The sequence below is a fragment of the Physeter macrocephalus genome, chromosome 18 (assembly GCF_002837175.3).
Source record: "Physeter macrocephalus isolate SW-GA chromosome 18, ASM283717v5, whole genome shotgun sequence".
Classification (NCBI taxonomy): Eukaryota; Metazoa; Chordata; class Mammalia; order Artiodactyla; family Physeteridae; genus Physeter; species Physeter macrocephalus.
Genome location: NC_041231.1, coordinates 96,502,467 through 96,513,291, shown reverse-complemented (window position 1 = coordinate 96,513,291; position 10,825 = coordinate 96,502,467).

Here is a 10,825-nt window from a genome sequence, read left to right as displayed (position 1 = left end):
CTCAGGCTGACGCTCATTCCCTGTCTTGCCAGGTTTCCCATGTGCCTATCTTGATGGGAACCATGAAGAGACACAGTCCAGCTGTGCATCCCAGACATGAGTCCGACTTATCCTGCTCTAAATGGTTCCACCCCAGGCTGATCTGGTACCTCTTCTTGGTCCCAGTCCTTGACAACATATTTTTCAGAGAATTTATCCAAATTTAATGACTGTACATACACCTGCCCCTTAAGCCTGAGCTATTGTTTTTCTCCTGCATATTTAGTCATAGCGTCTCCATTCTCCACCAGCATCAGGTTCCAGAAGACACTTCTCTGCTTTATCTTTAACCAAATAACAGTCTACAGATTAGTTTGACATCTATTACTGGTTATACCTCTATGGTCTTGCTTTTGGTTGAATTTATCATTTCCTCTAATACGTTGTTCGCTTAGGTTCACATTCCCTGCTTTCCCCATCAGCCGTCTCCTCTCCTGAGACCCGTAACCCCCACTGTTCTGCTTTTGCCAGTCATCATCTATCTATTATAAAGGAACCTCCATCAAACATTTCCATCAACATGCAAAAGATAATCTGTGTCCACAAACACAAAATGGCATGGACATATATACACTACCAAATGGGAAACAGCTAGCTAGTGGGAAGTGGCCGCATAGCACAGGGAGGTCAGCTCGGTGCTTTGTGACCCCCTGGAGGGGTGCGATAGGGAGGGTGGGATAGGGAGACACAAGAGGGAGGGGATATGGGGATATATGTATACGTATAGCTGATTCACTTCGTTGCACAGCAGAAACTAACATGGCATTGTAAAGCAATTATACTCCAATAAAGATGTTAAAAATAAAAGAGTTAAGAGAAAGTACCAGAAAACAGTGCCTCACAGGGTAGCTGAACATATTGAATTTGATTTCCTTCAGCAGGTACCCCTTGCTGTTTACACAAGTACAGTTATTAAGACACCAGACATGATTTTCCTTGTAATAAAGTTTCTATATTCTTCTCTTTGGAGAAAGTAATAAACTGCTGGGTGAACAGCAAGTCCAATAAATACCGCCATACACTTAAAAAAAAAAAAAAAAGAGGTAGTCCCAGACTTACAAACGTCTCATACAAATGACCAATTTGTATGTACACCATCCCCCCACTCCCCATCACCTCCTTCAATGCATATAAACTAGGAATTGCAACATGCATAAATTCAGTGCTTGCAGAAGCCTACCAAGTGGAAACCTAATGTTCTTTTCCCTTCTACAGCTGATCCTATTTTGTACCCCATGGAAATGCATGCTGATATTTATATAACTTTAAAGGGCTTATAAAGTCCATAAAGGAATCTGACACCCATATTAAAGTTGTATCCTTAGTTCACCTCACTGTAGAAAAGTATTGCAAAATATTTGAAGTTAATGCCCATCTGGCCCCCTCCACAATAGCTAACCACAGCAGGAGAACCTAGAGAAATGAATTCCAGGCATGCCTGATGATTTGTTTGCTGCATGACTTTAAGCGAAAGCCTTAACTTTCAATACATATTTGATTTTCAAAATAGGCTTCAGAAGAATACAGTGAATGTAACTGTTCCATTGAGGTGTGACAGACTGTCTCAGGATTCTTGGAGTCTGCTGTGGTTTTTGTTGATTCATGAGGTTGGGTTATATTTTGCAAACTGTCTTTAATAGTGTTTATATATATTATACATAAATTGTAGGATCTTCTTTACTCCACTGTGGAGATTACTGTAGGCTGTGAATGTCTATTTCCAGTGGAACATGCTTTCTGCTCTGGAAAAAAAGAAAAAATGAGTTGACCAGAGATGGGGTGTTAGAGCATATTTAAAGGCACAGAGACCAGTGGTAAGAATGAGTTTATGGAAATACCTAGTACCAGTCCCTAAGGGAGTAATCACAGATAGACTTTGAAGCTGCTTAAGAACTGGCAGCATCATAGATTTTTATAATCACCCTAGTAGCTGCACTAGATTAGCCTAATGTAGTTCTGGCACATAGAAGATGTACAATAACCACTTGTTGAACTGAGCTGAAGCTTAAGAAGAAGGACTGAGGCTTAGTACACCTCACTGTACACTAACTGAGGCTTAGCTAACCCTTTTTCAGAAATGAATTAAATCTCAATGCTCTTTTATCCTCTTCAGAGTTTGAAGTCTATTTTCCTATGGTCAGTGCTTAAGGGGGAAGGAATGGGTAGCAGAAGAAGATAAAGGAAGAGGTTATAAAGATAACAGCTCACATTTACTGGGAGCTTACTATAGACCGAATATTATGATGATGCCTTACCAGGACATCAGGGGAATGCAATGAAACTCTGGACCCGTTAGCTTTTAACTAACTTTGTTCTTTAATTATGAAATTAATTTCTAATATTTATTCATAGTATTCCAATCTACCTGGGCATTTTAAAATAAAGCAAAGGCATTTTAGTTTGCTCTTATACTTGAAAACTCATGATGAAACAGTAATGAAGGATTTCATTATGTGAATGAAATGACAGCTGTGGATATAGCCAGACTGGTGTTGATTTATAAAGAAAAAAATTGATTGGCCAAATTTTAACATGGCTTTGGACATTAATCACAGTAGTCTTGAAAATAATTTATTCTAACCAGCCTGCCATTCTCCTCTGAGGCATGAAGAAGCAGTGTGCTCGGGGCTAAACAGGAGAGAAGGGCTTACTCATTCATTTATTTATTCAACAAATTTTTATTGGCTCTTATTAAGTGTCATGCACTGTGCTAAGCACAGCGGATACAACAATGACTAAAACTAACTCCTTCCTCCCAAGGAGCTCATGTCTAGAAGGGAACACAGATATGTAAACATTAATGTTTAATTAATTTAATACATAAAAATTAATGTCAATAGAGTATGAAAAAAATTTAAATGGAGGAACTATCAAGTATAAGGAGCCTATAAGAGGAGCATCTAATCCAGTCTTAGGGAAGAAAGGGAGAGAAGAGGAAGGCATCTAAAGCAAAGTCCTGAAGGATGACTTATCAGGAAGCCAAGAGCAGGGACAGGAACATTCCAGAGACAGGGAAGGAACCACCATCAAACAAAGGCCCCAAGATCATGGCTGTACACAGGAAGAAACAAAAACAGTGGTGGAGTCACATGATGAAATGGGATGTTGATGTGGGCATTCAGGCCATATTCCTAAGGGCAACAGGACAATAATCGTGAATCCAAGTGGTATAAATAATTGAAAAGACCGCCAAAAGGACTAGGACAGCAGGTATATGAAATATGCCTCGTGAGGTTTGCAGCATGAGTCCCACCACTTTAGGCTCATGACTTGCACTTGCATATAGTTGATTGCGTGAATCGAAATGTACACTAAAAGCGAACGTTTAATGACATGTGCACATGTATATTAGTGTAGGCCTATTTACTATTGAGCTGCATGGAAATTGAGCCTAAATAACTATAATCAATAGCGCTTTTACAGAGTTAAGCCAATATTCTTTTCTCACCCTGTTAGCTCTTAAATATCTATTATCAATGAAATGTCATCAACTGTTCTCCGCTCACAGCTCACTTGCAGATTATACACAAGTTAAAAGACAAAAACCCAATATATTATTTCCCAGGATCTGGGGTTCTTCCCATCACTTCACATGCTCCATGTTGAAATAACGTTATGTATTAGTGAATCAAACAAGTGACGTATTGTATGGTTAAACAGCAGTAAGGCAGCAAGTAGATTTTGAAACTATAATTACTTTGGGGAGGAGCATTTTTATGGTGAGACATAAAAAGAACCACAGAGTAAAAGGCTTCTAAGGAAATGCCAGAGACCATCTGGATGCATGAAAACAAGAGGGCTCATATGGTCATAGAAAGGTCTTCGGTTACTGTCGTTTTACATCAGGGTTTCTCTCTTCTTTTTGTGAGTTTTTACACTAAGGGGAGTTGTACCTTTAGCAATGGAATAAACTGTGCAGTTCATAACAATTTTGAACAAAAGTAATAAATCAATGGAAACAGAGTTGGCAAAGGCTTTACGTCAAAGATTGCCACCTCAGTAACTGCAAACACAGAAAGAGAAATCTTTGTAATTTGCATATTGACTAGTATGAGCTTCAGTAGGCTGATGGGAGCTACAGTGAGACAAGCTTCAGATCATCAGATGAACTAGCCCTAGAGGAACTGCGGAAGCCCAGGGCCCAGGCCAAAACCGGGACAGCCTTTCTCCTACCACTCCTAGTTATGGGTTCCATCACTATCCTACTGGCGGGGAAGGAGGGAGGGATGGATTGTTAGCAGTAGAACAACACAAGAGCTGTATCTGAACATTATTTCAAGTTTGCTGTGTATCTCCCTGCATATGGAAGGATAGCGTTCTCAGTCTTCTTCATCTCTTTTGTTTCTTTCCATACCCGGTGATCTGAAGTTATGCTATGAATGGTAATCAACATCCGCAAGAAAAAATTTTTTTGGTTCTTTTGATCATTGTTGCAAACCAGCAAAGCTGGTATCACTTGGGTACTTGTTAGAAACGGCAGAATCTTGGGCCCTACCCCAGACCTACTGAATCAGAATCTGTATTTTAACGAGAAATCAGGTGGCCCCAATGATGTGGGTGAGCCACACTAAAGAATCTGAAGCACCTTGTGGGACTCTAAGAAGCCACCATCATCCGCCAGCATGGAGCCAGGAATGAAATCTTCACAACCTTCACGACAAGGGTCACCTGTTGGATGGGTCCAGGACACCAGGAGAAGTGGGGCAGAAAGGGAAAAATGAAGGGAGAGTAATGTGCAGGGCCTCCCAGGAGCACACTGAGGCTGATTCTGAATGAACTGGGAGGTGACGCAGCAGGGTAAGTCACATTTTGTTCTATTCTTTGGGCTCTTCTTTATTTGTAATCAGCTTCTTGTAGAAATGCATTGCCTATATGTGTGCTATTTTATGTTATGAGATATGATGACTTATCTTTCGAGTTTTCTGAGGGTAACTTAGTCTTGTTTAAAAATGTCAGTGAGAGCACATACTTTGCTGGCTTTCACTGATCCCTGTTGCTGCAGGACCCAAGTTCTCCACAACGTTTCCTCCACAACTATTTGGGAGACCTTCCCAAAGGAATTTCACATGTGCTCCCAAGCTGTTACCATGTGGCATCTGTAGGATCTCCTGGCCTTTTCTGGAGAGACCCACCTTTACTAGGGAGAGTTGCCAATGTTGAGCACGCATATCATTTCTGTTGGGTTCCACTGGGCCTGGAGGGCTGTGGCCCATGCTGACTGGACCCTTGCACCACCGTTGCTAGAGAGCTGGAGCCCCTATGGGCCAGCAGCCAGGTGAAGAGGGCATACGCTTGGAGAGTTTCCAAAGCCTCTCACCCTGATATATGACAGAATTTTCAGTTTTCACCCCCAATCCCTCTGAAACTTCCATTGGACCTGGCCTGTGAAGATCCCTCTTACAGTGAGATTTTTTCTTTTGAGGTAAAGGTGATTTACAATATTTTGTTAGTTTCAGGTGTACAGCCTAGTGATTCAGGGGTTTTTTTGCAGATTATATTCCATTATAGGTTATTACAAGATATTGGGTACAATTCCCTGTGCTGTTCAGTAACTCTCTGTTGCTTATCTATTTTATGTAGAGTAGTTTGTATCTCTCAACCCCCTGCCCCTTTTCTGGTCCTCCCCCAACAAGTTTATTGAGTTAGTTTGAGTTCATGAATTCTTTCCTTGGCCCCATATAAAAATGAACTTCTGATGGGTCCTCCCCACCAATCTATCCTAAATGTTCAGATATTTCTTAATCCAGGAGATTCTACAAAGTTGAAGCTGAAGCTGGGACTCCCACTACCTACAAATTGTATTAGAGAAGAATTCATACCTCAGCACAGATTCAGCTCTCTTAATGGAAGTATTTTTAAGATGCACTAAAATTTTTTAAAGGCATCAGGGAACTTCAAAGAGCTTTCCATTGCTATTGTATCAGGGCTACTTCTCACACTCAAGTCCTCTCTTTATGTCCCCTCTCTCTTCCTTGCAGTGGGTTCAGGGACTCAGCCTGCTTTCCTCTCCTCCTGGTGGTGGCAAGAAGCCTCTCTATCCCAAGACTGACTGCCAAAAGGGGAGCAGTTCCCACAAATATTCCAAGTTCTTGCTGTACCTTAAGACTAATACACAAACTGTGTACATTTTGAGTTTCACTGTTAATCCCTTTAGGAAACAGACCTGGGAAAATAAAAACTGAAAACATGGTTTTTAGTTCTAAATTATATAATCTTACAATGTTCTTTACATTTTACTCTCTGGATAATAATAGTTAATAACAATAATAACTGAGATTCATTGGGCATTTACTAATTTTTCATGAGCATTATCTAAATTAAACATCCCAGTTGACGTAGGGTCTATGAGTATCCCCATTTCACAAAGGAGAAAACTGAGGTTCATGGAGATTAAAACCCTTAGCTAACATCACACGGCTGGTCAGTGGCAGATCCACAGTCATGTTATTAACCTCATACTGTAATGCTTTTCTACTTTCTGTCTTTTAATTCATTTCTGAAACTGCATCTGGAAGCACCAATGAACTTCCCTGTTTCTATTCAACAGAGTTGTGTTCAATAAAGTTCTTCACCGACTGCTCCCACCCCCATCAACTTCTAGCAGGAGATCTCTATCAGGAACCAATAGTGGTGTCCCATGTGATGTTGATACCGCTTTCATTAAAAAAAAAAAAAAAAAGAGTTCTGTGTTAAATACATTTGGAAAGCACTGGATTAGACGGAGATTACTTTTCTGATGGCAACATACGTATATATGTACATGTGTATATTCACTAAAACCATTTTTTTTCCCTTTCTGAATCCTAACTAACACTGCAGAGCAACAGTGACAAATAGACCCTTGCTTCTCAAACTTTAAGATGCAGTCGTGAGACCTGGAGTTTGTTAAAATGAAGATTCTGGTTCAGTGAGTCTGGGATAGGGCTGAGATACTGTATTTTAACAAGCTCTCAGGTGATGTATATACTGCTGGTCTGAGGACCACACTTTGAATAGTGAGGCACTAGAATACAGTTTGGTCAATGCTACTCATGGAAGACATGCCAGCAAAAGACTTATATTATAGAACCTCACCAGGAGGTACAACTGAGTCAGAACTACAGATGTTCTCTTTGTCCCAAAGGAACATTCGGCATCTTCAAGGTCCTCTACTGCTCCTCATTCCTCCCTCTGGATAATTCTCCACTATAACTCAGTGACTGTTTAGAAGAGATACCTGAATAAATGTACCTATGAGGCCAGATGGAGCCGAGGCCAACATTTTCAGTGTGGGCCTCAAATAAGGCCATTGGGTCAGTGGCCTCCCTTATAAATTGGCTCCTGAGCAGACCATAGTCCAGCTTGGATGGGCTGCCCCAGAACGGAGCCCTCAGCATATGCAGCCCTGTTTCACCCTCCTGAGGGTAGGCAGAGCCCTCTTTAGAACCAGCAAATATCTGCATCCTTTTTGACCCTGGTCCATCCAGTCACCTGAACCTCACCAAAACCAACTTCCCTTCAAAACCAACCACCAGTGCAATTTAATTTTAGGGGCAGTAAGAGCCCTCACCTGACTCTATCCACCCACTTTCCCTCATTCCTTTCCCCACCTATTTGCTGATCTCTTATGCAGGCCATAGAAGAACCAGGTAAAGTACTCAGCTCTGGTTCAGCAAAATACCTTTCTAGAAATGGGATATTTAAGTCCCTCTTCTGTTTCCACTGACACATGTTCTCACAAACTCTGCTTTGGGGGATGCCCAATTTGGATATGATTCTCATTTGCAGACCTCTGCAGTGAGCTCTGAATAAGCTGGGAGAGAAAGAAAATGAGTTTGGGGTCCTCTCAGCTCCTGCTCTACTATAAACAGCTCCATGGCCATGGCCAAGTCATGCAGCTTCTTTGAGACTTGCTTTCTCATTTATCATAAAGAATAGTGAAGCTACTTTGCAGGGTGGGTGTATGGAATGGATAACCAAAGGACCTGGCACAGAGCAGGCATATTATCTAGCTCCTGTGGCCATGCTTTTTACCTTGACTATGTTTCCAATAGCTTGTATTTGACTAGACTTTAAGAAGCAGCCCCAGGGCCCTCTCACTATCAAGAGCATGTGAATTTCTGACAGCCTGGTGGACATAAGCTGTGAGGACAAGCTGAGTGTGACCAATGTTTCCCCCACTGATCACCAGGATCAATGGGGCTCCTCCAGTTGGCTTCCCTCTCATGCCCCCATGAGACCATTCCTCTCTGGGAAGAGAGGGAACCAAGGAAGCTGAGGCATCACCCAGGCCGTCCCCTACTGACCTTGCTGTAAGCTCTTCCCTGCATGTCATCTGTCCTCCTCAACTTAATGGCCTCGGTTTTCAAATCTGGCATCACCTCTATCCACTTCCTATAGGCATCATCTGACCACCTCCTTCCCTCTGGCCCAAGTACCCCCAACATACCAGACACACGCACATACATACCACACACACATGCATGTATCACACACACATAACACACACACATACACACACAGAATTACCTTCCATCAGTGCAGTTGACCTCCCTTTTATTCTTACCAGCTAATTGTAGAAATTTGAACATAATGCTTCAGAAAGCTCATAAATAACACTAATGTAGTTTTCTCCTGGTTTCAAATCCTAATTTCATAACAAATGTGTTTACTTAAAAAGACTAGCTCCAAGGTAAAAAAGGATCTGAGTGCATCCAGAATAATGTTACATTACAGAGTATTTTCCCTTCCACATTTCCTGCACTACTCTCCCTACCTCTTCACCTCCTCTTTGCCTTCCATTTTGCTCTGTCATTGGGCAGAGAAAACAAAATTATCTGTCCACAGATAATTTGTCTCAAATTCTTCCACCATATCCACAAAAGAAAGGCAGAAAAAAATGAGGAAGAAAATGTAGAGTTTAAGTTATGCCCCCAGAGTCTGAAGCCCTGAGTTTGATATCCAGATCTGCTATGCACCAGCTGGGAGATTTGGAAAATTTGCTTAATCTCTCTGAGCCTCAGTTTACCCATCCAGCAAAGGAGGATAATTATACCTATTGCCAGGGTCTTTGTGAAGGAAAAAATGAAATATTTCTAAAAGTACTTGAAGTTCTTGAATATTGCCTGACACAGATGATATATTATTTATGAAAGTCTCGCGTCCCCTGCATCGGCAGGCGGACTCTCAACCACTGCACCACCAGGGAAGCCCCACTATATAGTTTTTAAAATTTGTTTTATATATATTAGTTAAATATAAATTAGTTTTAACATTTTATATATATATATATGTGAAACTAGTTTTATATATGACTGTTCTTTTTACACTCCTTGATTTCTCTAAGGTTCTAAGTCCACAGTCTCATAACTTCATACTTCGCAGGGCACAAGATAAATAACAGCATTTTATTTCAACTAAAACTTTGCCTTTCATAACTGAAAACTAAATGGCCCTGAAATGAGAGATTTGGGGACATGCTGATAGGACCATTCAATTCTTAAATATAATAAAACCCTTCTTAAAAAAAGAAAAACAAACTAAAGCAACTAGAAAAATTGTACAATTAAAAGCGATTCCTATTATAAACATATATGCACCCAACATAGGAGCACCACAATACATAAGGCAACTGCTAACAGCTGTAAAAGAGGAAATCGACAGTAACACAATAATAGTGGGGGACCTTAACACCTCACTTACACCAATGGACAGATCATACAAACAGAAAATTAATAAGGAAACACAAGCTTTAAATGACACAATAAACCAGATAGATTTAATTGATATTTATAGGACATTCCATCCAAAAACAGGAGATTACACTTTCTTCTCAAGTGATAGATCACATCTTGGGTCACAAATCAAGCCTCAATAAAATTAAGAAAATTGAAATCATATCAAACATCTTTTCTGAGCACAACACTATGAGATTAGAAATCAATTACAGGGGAAAAAATGTAAAAAACACAAACACATGGAGGCTAAACAATACATTACTAAATAACCAAGAGATCACTGAAGAAATTAAAGAGGAAATCAAAATATACTTAGAGACAAATGACAATGAAAACACACCGATCCAAAATCTATGGGATGCAGCAAAAGCAGTTCTAAGAGGGAATTTTATAGCAATACAAGGCTACATCTAGAAACAAGAAAAATCTCAAATAAACATTTTAACCTTACACCTAAAGGAACTAGAGAAAGAAGAGCAAACAAAACCCAAAGTTAGCAGAAGGAAAGAAATCATAAAGAAAGATCAGAGGAAATAAATGAAATAGAAACAGAGAAAACAATAGCAAAGATCAATAAAACTAAAAGCTGGTTCTTTGAGAAGATGAACAAAATCGATAAACCATTACATTAGCCAGACTCATCAAGAAAAAGAGGGAGACGACTCAAATCAATAAAATTAGAAATGAACAAGGAGAAGTTACAACAGACACTGCAGATATACAAAGCATCCTAAGAGACTACTACAAGCAACTCTATGCCAATAAAATGGACAACTTGGAAGAAATGGACAAGTTCTTAGAAAGGTATAACCTTCCAAGACTTAACCAGGAAGAAACAGAAAATATGAACAGAGCAATCACAAGCAATGAAATTAAAACTGTGATTAAAAATTTTCCAACAAACAAAAGTCCAGGACCAGATGGCTTCACAGGTGAATTCTACCAAACATTTAGAGAAGACCTAACACCCATCCTTCTCAAACTCTTCCAAAAAATTGCAGAGGAAGAAACACTCCCAAACTCATTCTATGAGGCCACCATCACCCTGATACCAAAACCAGACAAAGATA